The following is a 19961-nucleotide window of genomic DNA, read 5'->3' as shown; positions in this document are numbered from 1 at the left end:
TTTAAATTATTTCAGGTCCTGATAAAAAACATTTATGCTGTTCCTTTTTTTCTTTTAGCAAAAATGAAAAAGATAAGGCAAGAGAAAAGAAATTAAAAACCTGACAGAGTAGGTATATTTAAAGTGACTTTTGTATTCCTTAATATCAGGTGTTCTGTTATCAACTGGAAAACATTACTTGACTTTTTAACTAAGCCCTTCCCCATTAGTTCTTAACTCCTTACTTCCCTTTTGACTTTATCTGTCTCTACTAGTTATTTTAATTTCCCTTCCATCCAGAATCCAACCAGCACAATTGAATCTTTAGCTTCTACTTCTTCACAAGCAATTTCCTTATCAAATTCCCACTTAACCTTAATGTGGGACATATACACAATGGAATTATATGCTTCCATGAGAAAGAATGACATTGCCCCATTTGTAAGGAAATGGAAAGACTTGGAAAAAATCATATTAAGTGAAGTGAGTCAGACTCAAAGAAACATAGAATCTATGGTTTCCCTCACTGGTAATAATTAGTACACATCTAGTTTATTCCTAGCAGCAGATCACAATAGCTCAATACCTGGTACATATGAACACATAAGATGATGCTAAAAAAATTGAACTCCAAGTTATGAAAATAAGGAATTTATCGTTGTTGCTATTTTCAATGTACCATGGGAAAGTATGACTTTTTCTTTGTCTTTTTTCCCTATGGTTTTATCCCTGGTGCCACTGGTACCATGGGTATTGTATATATGTTTATTGAAACTAGAGAAGGGAAGGGGAACATCAAAATGGAAAGACAAAGGGTAAAAGCCAACCAATGCAACAGCAATACTTACAAGACAATATGCTGTAAACCAACTAAAATTTTGGGGGAAAGAGAGGAGGCTGAGGAGGGGAAAGTAGGAGAAAATGAGGGATGAGGTAACAAGTTTGATAAGAAATGTACATACTGCCTTACATTCAAGAAACTGTAATCCCTCTTTACATCATTTTGACAATAAATAAATAAGTTAATCAACAACAAAAAAGAATTGTGGCCCCTTGGTGAGCAACCATGAAATACATTGTAAGACATCACCTTTACAATAACAAAAAAAATTCATTGCTTCCTCCAAAACAAAACCACAAGGAACCAATAGCCACCCCCTCAACAAGTGGGCTAAAGACTTACAAAGAGACTTCTCTGATGAGGAAATGAGAATGGCCAAGAGACATATGAAAAAGTGCTCTACATCACTGGCTATAAAAGAAATGCAAATCAAAACAACACTGAGATTCCATCTCCCCCCAGTAAGAATGTCCTATATCAAGAAAACTAACAATAATAAATGTTGGAAGGGATGTGGCCAAAAGGGAACCCTACTTCATTGTTGGTGGTAGTGGTGGTGCAGAGTGGTTCAGCCATTCTGCAATGCGGTATGGAGATTCCTCAGAAGGCTAAACATAGAGCTCCCCTAAGACCCAGCAGCCCCACTTTTGAGCATCTACCCAAAAGACCACAAACAAGAACACACTAAAGCCACCAGCACAACAATGTTCATCGCAGCACAATTTGTCATTGCTAAAATATGTAACCAACCCAGATGCTCCTCAGTAGATGAATGGATCAGGAAATTGTGGTACATATACACAATGGAATTTTATGCCTCTATCAGAAAGTATGACATTGCCCCATTTGTAAGGAAATGGAAGGACTTGGAAAAAATTATACTAAGTGAAGTAAGCCAGATCCAAAGAAACATGGACTCTATGGTCTCCCACATAGGGAATAATTAGCACAGGTTTAGGCTAGTCACAGCAGAGGATCACAATGAACACATAAGATGATGGTAAGTGAAATGAACTCCCTGTTATGAGAACGAGTGATATATCAATGTTGTAATTACTATCAACATGCCATGTGAAACCATAGTTTCTATTGTTGATGATCCTCTTGTATCCCCTGCCTGTGGTTGTACCTGCACTATCACTGTAACTTATCTGAGTACATTGGAAACTGTGTATACTGGTATTAGAACTAGGAAAGTGAAAGAAAATACCAAAATCGAGAGACACAGGATAAAAAGACAAATGAATACAAAAGCAGTACTTGCAAAACTGTTTGGTGTAAACCAACTGAACAACTCATGGGGGGAGAGGGAAAGGGGGAGGGAGGAGGGGGCATGAGGGAGGAGGCAACAAACAGTACAAGAAATGTATCCAATGCCTAACATATGAAACTGTAACCTCTCTGTACATCAGTTTGACAATAAAAAATTAAAAAATCAAAAATACATTGCAAGTATATATAAGAGAAGCATATATAAATCAACAAAAGCTACAAAATCAGCAAAAATGGGATAAAAGAAAGAAATAGACTCTGTGAGTGGAGGTAGTAGCAGGAGGGGAATATACTAGGGAGGGGGATTAAAAAAAGCCTGAATATTGTCCAAATAGATTATTCTCAAATATAAAAACTGAACAAGGAAAGCCATTGGGGAATGCTATTTCTAAGAGGAAAGGGTTCAGGCAGTGTGATACAGGGGGTAAAATGGATTCGAATCTAGAGTAAGTAGGTATGTAGCTGTAACAATGACACCACAGTACCCATAACTGAAATAAGCCAATAAAAAATGTGGCCAGGCACTGATGGCTCAGACATGTAATCCTAGCTACTCAGGAGGCTGAAGTCTGAAGATCACAGTCCAAAGACAGCCAGCACAGAAAAGTCTGTGTGACTTTTATCTCTAACTAACGAAAAAGTCAAAAGTGGAGCTGTGGCTCAAGTGGTAGAGCACTAGCCTTGAGTGAAAAAGCTCAAGGGCAACACAAGGCACTGTGTTCAAGCCCCAAGACCAGTAACAACAAAAAAAAAAGGGACTTCTTGAAGTTTTGTACAATCTGGATCAAAACTATTTTTACAGCTTGGGAATGATACTGTTTTGTATGCCTGCCCTTTAGCCAGGTGACCTGCTCAAGACACTACCATCCTACATTCTGCACTGAGCCTGGCACCATTCTTGGCTCCCATAGTCCATATCCCCCTGTCAAATCCCATTCTCCATCTGTGTCCAAGCTGAAGTGTAAACATCTCTCAAAATCTTTTCCTGACCCCTATTTCCTCCACCACAAAGCAGTATGTGGTAAAGAGTTTAAATGCAATAGTAGTAGAGAGAAATTATGCAAAGAATAATTTAAGATTTATTTACTGAAAAACTGGTATTCCTCTTGGTCATAAAGATGATGAGCTACAGTGTACTATTTTCTGCATGAGAGTTCCTCAATGTAACATCTAATGAATAGTAACTGTTGACTTTACTTATGTAATGAGGAACAATGATATTTAGAACTGCTAATATGCAGTATTTTGTTGTTAGATTCTTTAAAAAAAAATTAAACCCTGAAAGTGGAAAGACAGAGGTAGAGTGTGAGAGATAAAGTCAGAGACACAGAGAATACATACTCGAATGGTTGTCTATCATCATTTGAAGAAAAAATAGTTTACATTTATATCACTTTAGGCATAACTACATTATCATCTGACCTCAATAGATTCTCATTTTTATTTCAAGTATAAAAGTTATTCTACACAGCATTTTCAACAACTGCTGTCTGCGGTCACAGAGAACAATGCTGGAATGCTGCCTCAGAGTCTGTCCTTTCAATCCTGATATCAAAACCATTGTCATAGGAGATCAAAGATGGCGCTGCCACAGTAGGGAGGCCCCCCAACTCACTCCAACTGAATAGTGAGCTGGGAACTCCAGCACCCAACACCCCATCAAGAATCCAGCAAACCCAACAACAGAAGCAACAGAGGAAGTCAGGAAACGAAAAAGAACAAAAAAAGAAGAGCCTATAACCTGCGCGGAGCCGGAAAATCTCCAGGGTACCCCTCCCTCACCCGCCGAAACTAGCCCAAACAGGGCCAGGCTGGGAAAGGGGACCCGGCGCCAGCAAACAAACTGCCGAAAAGTCACGCCAGGAGCGCAGAGTCCAGATGGCAGGAGCTCCACGGACCCCAGAACTGAGTGCAGACCGACAGAGACACCAGAGCTGCGGAACCGAATGGCTGGGATCAGACATAAGTAGCAGGGGAACGGGGCGATGGAGACAGGGAGAGCCGGGGCCACCACCACCAAACAACCAATCGCCGCACCCCAGTACCACAGCCCCAAAAAGCCCACGGTGGCAGGGGACGCTCACACAATCCAGGACCAGTAAGTTCCCCATTATCCACCCCCACCATGGGAGACCAGCACTAGCAGAGACCCAAAACCTACAAAGAAGCTAGAGCTCCATCCCTACCCCTCCCTACCCCGAGAGAACAGAGGAGCCAGCCACAAATCAGGCAGCAAAAGGTCCCTACAGACTCTGGGAGGACACAGGAGTTAGCAGGGATGGAGCAGCGCCAAGGCAGCAGAGGAGCCTGAGCGGGGCCGCACCGGCCCCACCCCCTCCCCAACAGGGGCCCGGGGACCAGTGGGTATTGGAAGCCCCACCTGAGGTGCCTGATTCTCGCGGACTTTTTGAACAGCAGTCACAAGCTCGCTGGTAGGCAATACCAGCCCTGTTAACAGGGACAACTGGGCCCAAACACACGCCCCCCTCGCGTGGCACAGAGGCACAGAGTCTGTGGGCACCAACCCGCGCCCGGACACTTGGACCAGCTGGGACTCACGCATACCACTCCCCACAGCAAACTCACGAGAGGGCACAAGCACCCTCCAACAGCTCGGGGCAGCACACCCCCAGAGAAAGCACTAGAGTGCACATGCACACGAACCCCCAAGGGCCAGCATGGGCCAGTGTGCTAGCCCTCCAGCAAGAGGACTTCCTGCCCAATCCTCCGCAGGAGCTTCACACAGGTAGGCAGGGCCCCCCAGCGGCAGCGCACGCTCTGCTAGGCGCATCTTGCACAGGTGGGTGGGCCACCCCTCATCAACACCAGCCCCGGAGCAACCCACAAAGGTGGGCGAACCGCCTCTCAGCGGAAAATCTTAATCTGACCAAGGTACCGAGTGGAAAAAAGAACCAAAGAAGAGAAAATCCTCCACACCACGCTGAACCAGCAACCCGCAAACCCCCACCAGGGGCACACTAGGGTCAGCACAACACAGCGGCAGGACACTATCCCACAGAGAAAGACACAGAACCTACCCACCCCCAAGTGCAGGGAGGGTGACCACCCCAGCAACAACCAGGACAGTCACACTCACCCATTGGGCAGTAAGGTTCAACAGCCAAACTCAAACCCAGAGCCAGGACACAAACACGTCTCCCACTGACGGACCAGCAGGAACCAGAACAAAGCCAACCCAAGGAAACCACCTACAGATCCTCAGATGCGCAAATCACAAAGAAATATTGCAAACTACATGAAAGGGCAAGCCAACGCAACAGCTCCAAAAAGCAGTACGACCGAAGAGGAGATGGAGAATAAAAAAGTAACAGAAGGCTACGATAGCAGAAATGATGGAAAGCCTCAGAAATGAAATCACAAAACAATTCCAGGAGTTTAGAATGGAAGTCTTGAAGGACCTTCAGGAAACCAAGAAAGAAATGGAAGCAAAAATGGATACAGTGCAAACCTCCGTTAAAGAAGACCTTAACATCCTGAGAAGTGAAATGTATGAAAAAATAGATTTAAAATACATTAGAGTTTAAAATGCACTAGAGTTCACACGCATGCACACCTGGAGGGCCAGTGTAGGCCAGTGTGCTAGCCCTCCAGCAGGAGGACCTCTTGTCCAAACCCCCACGGGAGCGCACAAGCAAGCACAAGTGAGGGTGACCACCTCAGCAACAATCGAGAAGGTCATGCTCACCCATTGGGCAGTAAGGTTCAACAGCCAAACTCAAACCCAGAGTCAGGACACAAACAAGCCTCCCACTGAGGGACCAGCGGGAACCAGCACAAAGCCAAACCAAGGAAGCCACCCACAGACCTCCAGATGTGCAAATCACAAAGATATATTACAAATTTCTTCAAAGGGCAAGCCAACTCACCAGCTCCAAAAAGTAGCACGACTGAAGAGGAGATGGAGAATAAAAAAACAACTGAGGCTATGTTAGCAGAAATGATGGAAAGCCTCAGAAACAAAATCAGAAAACAATTCCAGGAGTTCAGAGTGGAAGTCTCGAAGGACATCCAGGAAGCCAAGAAAGAAATGGAAGCAAAAATGGATACAGTGCAAACCTCCGTTAAAGAAGACCTTAACATCCTGAGACGTGAAATGCATGAAAAAGTAGATTTAAAATACAACTCTTTAAAGGAAGAAATTTCCACGATCAAAGCTGATCTGGCAACCATAAATAGCTCTCTGACATCCATAAACTCTGCACTTGAATCCACAGCACAAAGAATTAACCATATGGAAGCCAGAATCTCTCTCTTGGATGATGATGCAACCGATAAGAACCAGAAAATTACCACACTCCAAGAAACGGTAAAGCTCCAGGGCAGACTAATCCAGGAGCTAGTGGACAAAGACAAGAGATATAATCTGTGCATAATTGGAATAGAAGAAGGAGCCGAATACCAGAGCAGAGGGCTTCAACATATTTTCAATAAAGTGATTGCAGAAAATTTCCCCAATCTCACAAGGTACCTCACCCAGGTAACCGAAGACTATAGGTCGCCTGGCAGACCAGACCCTAGAAAATCCTCGCCCAGGCACATAATAATCAAGACTACAGAGCTCAAGAATAAAAAGCAAACTTCGAATTCAGCCAAAGGGAAGAAAGAAATTTATTACAATGGGAAGAGGATCTGAATAACAGCAGACCTCTCCACACAAACCTACCACGCACAAAGAGAATGGAAGAACACCATCCAAGTCCTACAGGCCAACAACTGCCAACCCAGAATAAAATCTCCAGCGAAGCTAGAGTTCATATTTGAGGGAAAAACCAGATCTTTCCATAGCAAAGAGGATCTAAAGGAGTATGTGAATAAAAAACCAGCCCTACAAAAAATTCTATGAGGGGAAACCTACCCAACAGAAATCGTACAGGACACACAGACAGAAACAGAAAGAAACTACAATCAGAACCCAACAGAGAGAGCAGCTCATGAAAGACAAGGAAAAAAAAAGAGGAAAAACAGCCTAACAGGAAAATGGAAGGGAAAAAACACTTATCCTTGATCTCTTTGAATATAAATGGTATAAATTCTCCAATAAAGAGGAGCACACTGGCAGAGTGGATCCGCAAACACAAAGTGGCCATCTGTTGTCTACAAGAGACCCATCTTACAGCAAGGGATAAAAACAGGCTCCGAATGAAAGGATGGAGCAAGATCGTCCAAGCAAACGCACCTACCAAAATGGCAGGAGTAGCCATCCTGATCTCGGACAAGCTGGACTTCTCATTAACATCAACTCAAAAAGACAAAGAAGGACACTACATTTTAATACAAGGAAAAATCCAGAACCAAGACATCACGGTGATAAATGTATACTCACCAAACAAAAGAGGCCCTACATATGTCAAGCAAATTCTCACAGGACTACAGAACAAGAAAGACCCAAACACAATCATAGTGAGGGACTTTAATACTCCACTCTCTCCAAGAGACAGATGCAACACACAAAGGATTAGCAAGGGAGCTGAGGACCTAAGTAACACCATATCCCAAATGGATCTGACAGATCTATACAGAATCTTCCACCCTACAGAGACTCAATACACCTTCTTCTCAGCAGTCCATGGATCATACTCCAAAATAGACCATGTCATAGCCCACACAAAGAAACTCAGCAAACACAAAAGTATCGACGTCATCCCATGTATTATATCTGACCACAGTGGAATAAAGGTAACCCTCAAAAACAACGGTTACCACAGAGGCTATGCACATTCTTGGAGGCTAAACCCCACACTGTTATCTAACACTTGGGCCACAGACCAAATTAAAGATGAAATTAACGAATTCATAAGCCACAATGACAATGAAAATACATCACTAAGGAACCTATGGGATACAGCTAAAGCAGTACTGAGGGGCAAGATCATTGCCCTCAGCACTCACATTAAAAGAATGGAAGCATAGCAGGTAAATAACCTCACAATGAAACTAAAACAACTGGAGAAACAAGAAATGATCAAATCCAAAAATGACAAGGAGGAGAGAGATCACAAAGATTAAAGAAGAGATAAATCTGATTGAAAATAGAAAGAACATTCAACAAATAAATAAGACTAAAAGCTGGTTCTTTGAGAAAATAAATAAAATTGACAGACACCTTGCAAGACTTACCAAAAAAAAAAAGAAGAGAAGAGACTCATATATGTAAAATCAGGGACTCCACCAGAAAAATTACAACAAATACACACGATATTCAAACAGTCATAAGGAACTATTTCCAGAACCTCTACTCACTAAAAAACAATAATTTTACAGAAATGGATCAATTCTTAGAGAAGTACAAACTGCCCAAACTGAACCAAGAAGAAATAAATCAACTAAATAAACCAATAACTTACAGCGAGATACAGGGGGTAATCAAGAGCCTCCCAACAAAGAAAAGCCCAAGCCCAGATGGATTCACCAACAAATTCTATAAAACCTTTAGCGAGGAGCTAATACCAATACTCCTCAAACTCTTCCGCGAAATAGAAACAGAGGGAGAAATCCCAAACTCATTCTATGAAGCTAATATTATACTCATCCCCAAACCAGGCAAAGACCCAACAAAAAAAGAGAACTACAGACCAATATCACTAATGAACACAGACGCAAAGCTCCTCAATAAAATATTAGCTAACAGGATCCAGAAACTGATCAAGAAAATTATACATCATGACCAAGTAGGCTTCATCCCACAGTCACAAGGATAGTTCAACATCTGTAAATCAATCAACGTAATTCACCACATAAACAGAACTAAAATCAAGAATTACACTGTTATCTCAGTTGATGCTCAAAAAGCCTTTGACAGGGCTGGGGATACAGCCTAGTGGCAAGAGTGCCTGCCTCGGATACATGAGGCCCTAGGTTCGATTCCCCAGCACCACATATACAGAAAACGGCCAGAAGCGGCGCTGTGGCTCAAGTGGCAGAGTGCTAGCCTTGAGCGGGAAGAAGCCAGGGACAGTGCTCAGGCCCTGAGTCCAAGGCCCAGGACTGGCCAAAAAAAAAAAAAAAAAAAAAAACCTTTGACAAAATACAACATCCATACTTATTAAAAGCTCTGGAGAGAACAGGAATAGATGGAACATTCCTCAAAACAATAAAAGCCATATACAACAGACCAACTGCTAACATCGTATTAAATGGGGAGAAACTAAAATCATTCCCCCTAAACTCAGGAACAAGACAAGGATGCCCATTCTCCCCACTTCTTTTCAACATAGTGCGGGAATACCTAGCCATGGCAATAAGGCAAGAGAAGGACATCAAAGGGATCCACATCGGCAAGGAAGAAATCAAGCTATCCCTATTCACAGATGACATGATCTTATGTTGGGGATTCATCTTGGCCTTAAAGGGGGAAGGGCTAGGAGAGCGCTCCCGAGATGCCACCCTTCCCCCAGCCCTGGGGCAGTGTGGAAGTGAGCCACACCTATCTCCTTCTGGGTCCGGAACCAGAAGGGGTAACTTTGAGACCATCCTCCACCTTGCGCCAGTGAGCACGTGTGCTCCCTTTTCACGCAGGCTTTGCCCACAGGGCGGTACTATGGGTAGTGACGTTAGCCCATGAGGGAGGTCCTTGGGAGCTGCTCTTGAATGGACAAGCTCACCAGCCTATCGCCAGCTCATGCTCAACCCTCGTCATCACTACTATATTACTGTGAGTCCCCTCCCGATTAAATTGGATTGCTCTCCGAAGCGTCTCTGAGATCCGTCTGTGCCTGGCTTCCTTGGTGGGTAAGGAGGGAGGAAAAGGGGATCTCATTCGGCCACGTGCACCTTAGGCTAGCCCGTGTCCCTTGCTCCACCTTGGCCCAAGGGAGAGGATGAAAAGGGAGCACTGATAAGGGAGTAAGCTTAGCATCCCTGCACCAGGGCAGGTAAATCTAGCTCGGCAATCTTATATCTGAAGGACCAAAAAACTCAGTACCCAAACTCCTACACCTAATAAACCATTTTGGCAAAGTAGCAGGCTACAAAATCAATCCACAAAAGTCACCAGCTTTTCTGTACATCAGCAATATACAAGCAGAAAAGGAAATTATGGAAATAATTCCTTTTACAGTAGCCAAAAAAAGAATAAAGTACCTAGGGATCAACCTAACCAAAGACGTGACGGACCTATTTAATGAGAACTATAAAAATCAAAGGAAATCAAAGAAGACACAAGGAGATGGAAAGACCTCCCATGCTCATGGGTAGGCAGAATCAATATAGTGAAAATGGCCATATTGCCCAAATTGTTATACAAATTCAATGCAATCCCGATCAAAATCCCAGCTACATTCTTCACTGAAATAGAGAAAGCAACCCATAAATTCATATGGAACTGCAAAAGACCTAGAATAGCCAAAGCAATTCTAGGCAAAAAAAGCAGTGCAGGAGGTATCACAATACCAGACTTCAAGCTCTACTATAGAGCCATCATAACAAAAACAGCCTGGTATTGGTATAAAAACAGACCTGAAGACCAGTGGAATAGAATTGAAGACCCAGAAATAAAACTGCACTCATACAGTCAGCTGATATTCGACAAAGGAGCTAAAGACATACAATGGAATAAACAGAGCCTCTTCAACTACTGGTGCTGGGAGAACTGGGCAGCCATATGCAAAAAACTCAAAGTAGACCCAAGCCTATCACCATGTACCAAGATCAACTCAAAATGGATCAAGGACCTCAATATAAGGCCTGAATCCTTGAAACTACTGAAGGACAGAGTAGGAAAGACGCTAGAACTTATAGGCATAGGAAGGAACTTCCTAAATAAGAGTCCCAGGGGTACAACAAATAGGGGAGAGACTCGACAAATGGGACTACTACAAATTAAAAAGTTTCTGCATTCCTATGGACATAGCCACCAAACTAGAAAGACAGCCAACCATATGGGAAAGGATCTTTACCAGCACAGCAACAGACAAAGGCCTAATATCTGTCATCTACAGAGAACTCAAACTAAGCCCCTCCAAGCCCAGTAAGCCAATTAGGAAATGGGCAATGGAGCTAAAGAGAGACTTCACAAGAGAAGAGATAAAAATGGCAAAGAAACATATGAGGAAATGTTCAACATCCCTGGCAGTAAAGGAAATGCAAATAAAAACAACCCTGAGATACCACCTCACTCCAGTTAGAATGGCCTATACTCTGAACTCAGGCAACAACAAATGCTGGAGGGGGTGGGGAGAAAGAGGAACCCTCCTCCATTGTTGGTGGGAGTGCAAATTAGTACAACCACTTTGGAGAACAGTATGGAGGTTTCTCAAAAAGCTCAATAAAGACCTACCCTATGACCCAGCCATACCACTCCTAGGCATCTATCCTGAACAACAGGTCCCAAGATATCAAAAAGACATTTGTACTTTCATGTTTATCGCTGCACAATTCACAATAGCTAAAATATGGAAACAACCCAGATGCCCCACCACAGATGAATGGATCCAAAAAATATGGTACCTATACACAATGGAATACTACATAGCAATTAGGAATGGTGAAATATTGGTATTCGCAGGGAAATGGTCAGAACTTGAACAAATAATGTTGAGCGAGACAAGCCTAGAACACAGAAAACAAAGGGGCATAATCTCCCTGATATATGACTGTGAAGGTGAGGGAAGGGGAAGACAGTAGAGACCAGGTCTGTGAAACCAAAAACTTCTTGTCAAATGGTATTTCCCACAGGTTTGGGTCAGTGACCCTACACTATATAACTAAAACCAAACAACTACTCAACATATAAAGGTCAAAAATTGACCTCTCAGTGGATCACAATAGCTCAAAAGCTATATATGTACGTTCATATAAGACTATTGTCGACATATTGTCTATTGTCGACATTACATTTAAAGCCCTAGGCGAATTTTCTTGGGCGTAGGCCACGTGGCTACTGTATATGTTCTTGGTACACTGTATATTGTATATATGTCTACCGACCTAGGGAAGGGAAAGAAAAGCAGGATGTAAGATATCACAAGTAATGTACACACTGCCCTACTATGTAACTATACCCTTTTTGCACAACACTGTGTCAAAAATAACTTTTCTTTCATTAATAAATAAATTACAAAAAAAAAAAACATTGTCATAAAATCTGTTAAGGTTTCTAGTCGCTAGCCTTTGCTGCTTCTAAATTATGTTAAGACATTTTGGTTTGTTTGTCTTTGTTTTTGCAATTTGTGAAAAATGGGGTTTTCTTATATTGCTCAGGCTGGTCCTGATAGCCTACATTCAAGGAATCCTGCCTCAGCCTCCAAAGTAGTGGGACTACAGACACACACCACTATGCCCAGCTTTCGTGTGCTTTTTTTTTTCTTTTTTTTCTTTCTTATTTTTTTTGCCAGTCCTGGGGCTTGGACTGAGGGCCTGAGCACTGTCCCTGGCTTCTTTTTGCTCAAGGCTTGCACTCTACCACTTGAGCCACAGCGCCACTTTGGCCGTTTTGTATATATGTGGTGCTGAGGAATTGAACCTAGGGCTTCATGTATACCAGACAAGCACTCTTGCCACTAGGCCATATTCCCACCCCCTTTCATGTGCATTTTAAATACTTGTCACCTGGACTGGCAATTTTGGTTCTCTTCAGTAGATTCTTTAGTACATTCTTCACAGAGGCCACTCAAGTCTTTTGTTCTAACTTTCCAATTCTGTGACTTTACTTTACTGAGATGATTTGAATCTCTGAGTCTCAATCATACCTCAAGGTATTTCCAGGTCTCTGTAACTACTGCCTTCTACTAATTTTGGAGAGAACAAAGTTAATTTTCAATAAAGCTAACTATATCCCCCTGAATCCCAGTTTTAGGGTCTTAAAAGAGCCAAATAGCATTCTTTTGCCAAAGTTATGAAAAAAAATCAGAAATACAGTAGCATAGCAAAGGAAGATGGGAAGATTACCATAATTATGGATGGCTTGTTATGAAAGCCAAAGTTACCTGGAAACTAAATCCCAAATCAGATTTACCCGCATGGCTGCATGGATGACTCCAATAACCAATAACCCTGATCAGTCCAAAGCTTCAAGAGAAGGCAGTGGCCTCCCCCAGGGCTCAGGGCTCAGACCTCAGGGCTGAAAGAACAAAAATGACTCATGTGGTCAGGAGTGTTGCTGAGAAGCAAAGGGGAAGAGATGAACAGAGCATGTCCCCCACCAAAAAAAAATTATCAAAGTAAACACGTAGGACCAGGAGTGTAATGCTAATTTATCTGCCCCCACAGGGAAGGAAACAACAAATATAGGTAAGAAGCATTGCCCTCCAAACCATCTCCATCAATAAATTGCACTTTGGGAACCTTGTTTCAATTGGTATTTTTCTCTTGCTGACATTTTCTGTTTCTCAACAATTCTATCCTATTTCCAATGTCAATACCCATAAGGGCTGTCATCTTTTAAAACAAAAACTACATTTGGCCCTCTTACCTATTCTCCCCCTCCCCTTCTCCTTTCTTTTCTTTCTTTACTTTCATGATGCTGGGGATCAAACTTGGTGTTTCACCCATGTTTTACCACTTGGTGACATTTCCAACCCTTTGATACCTATTTTAACTGGACACTGAAACTGGAAAATTCAGGGCTTACTCAATCTAAACCTTTAGTTTTAGTACTGAAAAGAATGAGGTCTAGAGAGGTAAAACAGTTTGCCCAACCTCACTAATTTCTTCTTTGTTTTTGAGGAACTTTTTCCACTTGATGATATATTTCCAGGTCTCCTGGCCATTTTGTTTATACTGTCCAAGTTACATGTGAAAAGTCACCTCTGACACTCTTACATATCCTCACTCTTCTTAATTTTCTCCAAGTTGTATAGATTTATAATTATTCTTGTGATTGCTTTGGGGTGGGGGGAAGTGGGGGGAAGGATGTATAAAGCCAGTCCCAGGAGGCACAGGAGAGCAATGTCACCTTTGCAAGTCTTGCAATCTAAATTACATGTAATATGCAAGTCTATTATAATTTGTTGCTTATTCATCTATTTCCTACTTGTTGGATTTGTGGATGACCTAAATCTCTTTTCTTTAGAAGCACACAGCTCTCACTGGCGTCAACTGAGGTCACAGCCCCACATTTAGGGAAAAACTGAACTGACTGTGGTTACAAACGCGTGTCTGTGGCCACTTAGAAAGACCTCTCTCAGCAAATGGTAACCATATTTCTAAGAAGTCTGTTGATTTCAGCACTTTTGGCTATTATTGTGCTTCAATTCAAAATGCCAGCCTGTCTCACTGAAGCATTTTTCCATTCTCAGTCACAAGCCATAACATATAAAAGTCTTTCCCCCTTTCTGAAAACCAATGGTTAGTTTCCAGTGGTTAACCATTACAGCCTCTAAAGTAGTGTGCTATGTGACATGAATTTTACATGCTTAAGTGATTGTCTCAGTAACACCATTAAACAGCTTCAAAAGGATTAATAAGTAGCAACATTCATAAGGGGTGGAAGAGGACCAAATAACAAACAGTTATAACTCAGAAACAAAACTGTTCTGCTACTTTCAGTCACCCAAACTGAAATACCCTCTGAAGAGATACATACTCAAGTACAATTTCATTTTGCTTGTAAGCCACAAAGAAATATGTTTCACTTTGTGACTCTCAACTTACCCTACCTCATTTCATGGCTACCTTCACCCTCCACTGCCCTATAAATTCTTTGAGACTCCTGATTCATTCCTACATTCATGACCATGTTAAATGAAGCACCTTATACATGGAAAGGTTCTCAATAAACACCTTTGAGACTGACATCTGAAGGCATTTGTGATTTTAATATCTCCTTGCTTATAGAGCCAATCTGGCTTGCATACATTCTATATTCTAGTAGAAAGTCTTCACTTAACAAACATCTTCCTCTAGACATCTCACTATTTTCTTCTCAGATACACTTGTGCCTCTTTATGCCACATCCTTTTTTTACTTGTAAGCAAGAAAAAGGAGAAAACTTTTGCATATATGCTTATTGTAAAGCACTGAGCAAACTGAATTACTAAATTACTTAATTCTACACATCAGCTGACCAGAGAATGACAGCTTTCTCTATTCCAAATGTGTTTATTCTTTATTTATGACCCATCAAATGCTCTTTTTGACATTTTATTATGTTTAAGTAGTTGTACAAAGGGCTTTCCATTTAACAAAGTAGTTTATGAATACAATGCATCTCAAAGGCTCTTAATGACAATTAGTTTACCTACAGAGATACACTATTTCTAGATATAGTTCCTCTGATACTCAAAAGCATATAGTCATGGGAACAGAGCCTACTGCTATGAACGTCAGTAAAATAATTTCAGAATTAGAAGAAAACATAGAGGTCCATACATATCACTTAAGTTCAGAAATTCACATTAATGTATTATTCTGCAATTTATTTTTCACTCAATGGTTCTGAAATATAGCCATGTTCATCCATATAAATCTAGTTTATTTCTTTTAACTGCAATCTAGCTACACATTCCTATTGAGAGATATTTTAAGACATTAAAATTTTTTCATTATTACAATGTTGCAACCAACTTCCTGTATACATCTCCCAGTGCACTTATGTGCTTTTCTCCTGAGGTAAAACACCTGGAGGTTCCATTTTGTCTGATATTAATACTGTTGCACCTTCTTTCTTTCTGTTTTTGTTTTCTTCTCTGTCCCCTAAATTTTATTTTTAATTGTTATGTTTTGTTTGCTTAGAGTTACTTTTTAAAGCAAAATGTGTCTGGTTTAAAAAGAAAATGTTATGCTGGGCACCAAAGACTCATACCTATAATCCTAGCTACTCATGGAGGCTGAGATCTGATTATCTGGTTGGAAGCCTGTCCAGGCAAGAAAGTCTATAAGACTCTTATCCATAATTAACCCCCCCGCCCAAAAAATAGTCTGAAGCAGAGGTGTGCTCAAGTGATAGTGCTAGCCTTGGGCAAAAAAAACCTCGGGATGGACTTAGGCCCTGAGTTCGAGCCCTAGGACTGGTATGCTCACTCTCTCTGTCTCTTTCTGTCTGTCTGTCTGTCTCTGTGTCTCTCTATGTCTCTCTTACACACAAATTATTTCAAAGTTTATTTACATTTGTCACAATTAGTTGTTACACCACTTATCTCAACACATTAATGCTGTGCTTTCTATTGATGACTTTTACTGCTTCTGTCTTAAAATGTTTGTTGAGCTTTTCTGCATTCCTGCTTTCCCCTCTACTGTTTCAGAAGTTACACAATGAATTTCATTTCCTTACCATACCTACTTCAAGTCAATCTCTACCAGGCTCCCAAACAGTACGTGGATCTCAGAAAGTTTAATCATCAATTTTCCCTTCCTCCTCCCTCCATACCAGTTTGCATACTATTGTTGCTAATATCTTAGTATCAGTTTTTTGTTACTGTAAGGGTGATGTACAGAGAAGTTACCATTTCGTAAGTCGGGTAATGAGTACATTTCTTTTTGGACAATGTCACCCCTTTCTTCACCCTCTTCCCATATTTCCCTCCAATCCCTGCCCTCATGTTAGTATCAAATTTTTAAAGAACTTTGATCCAACTTTAAATCAGTATTTACTTGAACATTCACCAATTTCCTTACTAATGATTGACCCATACATCCCACTCCTTCCTTGTAAATTCACTGTTGCTCCCCTTGCTGGATGAGAAATTAACTTTGTGGCTTCAAGCAGCAATCATTATATTCCATTCTGTACTAAGGAATTTTGGTAACATCAGCATTATTCTGCACCTAGTAAATCTAGGTCACTCAGTGATAGCTATAGGATATGTTCATCTGGTGTGATGACTAGGATGGTCATCAAAGCTTCCTAACATGGAGATGTCAGAATAGTTGAACGTGTGCTTATTTAATATTATTTAACCACTAATAAGTTGGATATCTTGTCAGCTAGCAGCAACCAGGGCAAATGTCCTAAAGAACCCATTGAAAGCTGTACAGCATTTGTTGTTGTTGTTTTATTTTGTTTTGGGTCTAGCCTTGAAAATCAATATGGCTACCAGCTCCACTAGATTCTATTAGTTTTGAAAGAACAACCATGAAGCCAGTGCAGAATCAGGGAAACAGGAACTAACTCGTGTATGGGGGGGGGGGGGGGTGTATGCCTGTGCATGCACTCGTGTGTGTGTGTGTGTGTGTGTGTGTGTGTGTGTGTGTGTATGCCTGTGCATGCACTAATCCTAGGGGCCTGAACTCAGGATCTGGGCACTGTCCATGAGTTTCTCAAGGCTAGAGATCTACTGCTTGAGCCAAAGCTCCACTTTTTGCTGGTTTACTGGAAGTAAGAGTCTCCTGGATTTTTCTGCCTAAGCTGGCTTAGAACTGCAATTCTCTCTTTTTTTTTTTTTTTTGGCCAGTCCTGGGCCTTGGACTCAGGGCCTGAGCACTGTCCCTGGCTTCTTCCTGCTCAAGGCTAGCACTCTGCCACCTGAGCCACAGCGCCCCTTCTGGCCGTTTTCCGTATATGTGGTGCTGGGGAATTGAACCCAGAGCTTCATGTGTAGAAGGCAAGCGCTCTTGCCACTAGGCCATATTCCCAGCCCCTAGAACTACAATTCTTAGGTCTCAGTCTCCTGAGTAGCTAAGTTTATAGGCATGAGACACAAGCACCTGGCACTGACTCTAACTTTTGATGGTAGATAATGATTGCTATGACCATCTTAGTAAGACAAAATCTACCACAATTTCCTGTTTACTTAAGTGCATTGCTAGTAAATCTTTAGGAATCTACAAGCAGTAAACTCAACACATATGTGTGCAATAGTATTATTATATCTTCCCTATTAAATGATTACTGTGCACTTTTAAGCTGGCAGTTACTTTCACTTAGCACTTTGAATTACCATACAGTTAGGCATCTTTTTATGGTATTAGTATGATTTTCTTGATATGTATCTATTTTTTCTTCCTGGTAGCCTTTGTATTTTTATCATTGATGCCTGAAAGTAGACTTGGTTTTTTGCTTGCAAGGTGCAAGCTTCAAGGTGCCCTCTACACTGGGTAGCTTTCAATAGCAGCTTAGAAAATCAGAAAAAAAAGTGTACATAAACTTGAAAGTGGTTATGTAGAAAATATTCGGTATGAAAAACAAAGCAGTTTTGAAAGAAGAGAGCCTAGGTACCTTTGAGACAAAAATAAAAGGATTTAATATAAACAACTGGAGCCTAAGAAGGCTAGGTGAGAGAGAATAACATACCAAAATACACTGTTAAAAAGAAAACAAAACAGTGATAAGCACAGCCAGCACTTAAGACTTTAGTTTCAAATACCATTTCTAATAAGAGGAACTAGGTTTTCATGGAGAAATTCTGATTCTAGGAAATACAAGGAAATACAGGATGAGTGTAGAGGATCATATAGGAGAAAGAGGAAGGAGGGAAGAAAGGGAGGAAAGAAAGAAGGAAGGGATTGAAGGAGGGAGAGAAGGGAGGGAGAAAATAAAGGGAGGAAGAGAGGGAGAACTGGGAGGGGAGGCAACTCAAAAGCTTATAATGGCTGAAACAATCTGAGCAAGCAAATAAAAGATAGTTTTTTATTAGAACCCAAGAAATAAAATATATGACTATTCTAACATAAACAAGTGATTGAAAAAGTAAATGGGGATGGACCTTCTTACAGAAGAATTCCATATAATACAGATAATATCTCTTCTAAGAAGTAGAGTTTATTTTTCTACAGGTATAGGCTGACTTTAGTGACTTGCTTCCAAAGAATATGGAATGGGAAAGGAAACACTAGGTTTACAGTAGAGATATTTAGCAGACACAACCTTCCCCATACTGTCAAGATCTCTATAGTAGTTCACAAACCTATAACCTCAGTGCACACATTAGAAACTATCAAGAAAGTTCACACTGAATGACATCATACAAAACATTTGACCAATACTTTTCAAAAGCATCAAGGCTACGAACAGCAAGTAGAACCTGAAAAATTATTACAGAGTACAGTCTAGAAGATGTCTTGTAAAATGAAATGTGGAATCCCAAATGGGATTCTAAAGCAGAAAGGAAAAAATGGGAGGCAATAGTGGAAAATAGAGTTAAGAGCATTGTGCCACATTATTTTTATTTAATATACCATAATTGAAAGGAAATTACCCCAGAAGATCATGCAAAGTCATGTAGAACAAAAGAGGTTTATTGCCAGCAGAGCCGACAAGGCCAAGTTCCCACAAAGGAGTAAGGAAAATGGCTCTGGTCTGTCTCTCAGGGACCTTTATACCCTCATGGGGATGGGGTGGGAGGTACCCTACCTGCCTCTCAAGTATTATCATCAAGGGCAGGGTCACACTGCCAAGGACAGATCTTATGTCTGGGCTGGGGGACATTCAGCAAACTTAAAATAATTGCATAAAATAGGAACCTGAGGGGGAGTTGGGTATATCAAAACTCTCTATACTATCAATGCAACTTTTTAGTAAATCTAAAGTATTCCAAAAGAAACTTTAAGAATTGTTGCTTACTAGAACAACTGTTGTCTAAGGCAAAATGACATTGAGTCTATACTTCAAGCTGGACATATTAGTGTATGGGTAATGGCAACACTTGGGAGGTGTTTGAGGCCAGCCTGAGCTGATAGGAAAGAGGGGGAAGTGGATAGGGGAGGGGGGGAGGGGAGAGGGGAAAGGGAAAACCTTAAAGCAGATAAAATAGAACAATCAGGCCAAGAAAATGATCACTGCCATAATTTTAATCTTTGAATTTAGGGTATGCCTTTGAGCATTTTATTTGGTTTCTAGAATTTTAACTTTAAGCTTTTCCCCTATGTTCCTTCCTTCTTTTACTTTTAGGTAAAAAAAAATGTTAAAACAACATAAGACTATATATCTTAGCTGTACAAGAACAGAATTCAAATTCCCCCTAGAACAGTAATTCTA

The 19961-nt window shown here is 41.2% G+C and overlaps 1 protein-coding gene across 3 annotated transcripts in view; it reads right to left on the bottom strand.

The window, feature by feature from the left end:
* The window catches only part of LOC125339685 (aminopeptidase O (putative)), a 348038-nt gene that overhangs the window by 312503 nt on the left and 15574 nt on the right, over nt 1-19961 (bottom strand). The window lies entirely within an intron of this gene.

This window comes from Perognathus longimembris, chromosome 1 (genome assembly GCF_023159225.1).
Source record: "Perognathus longimembris pacificus isolate PPM17 chromosome 1, ASM2315922v1, whole genome shotgun sequence".
In the NCBI taxonomy this organism is placed as follows: Eukaryota; Metazoa; Chordata; class Mammalia; order Rodentia; family Heteromyidae; genus Perognathus; species Perognathus longimembris.
Note: the sequence above shows the minus strand (reverse complement) of the source record. Positions and strands in the feature narration are given on the sequence as shown.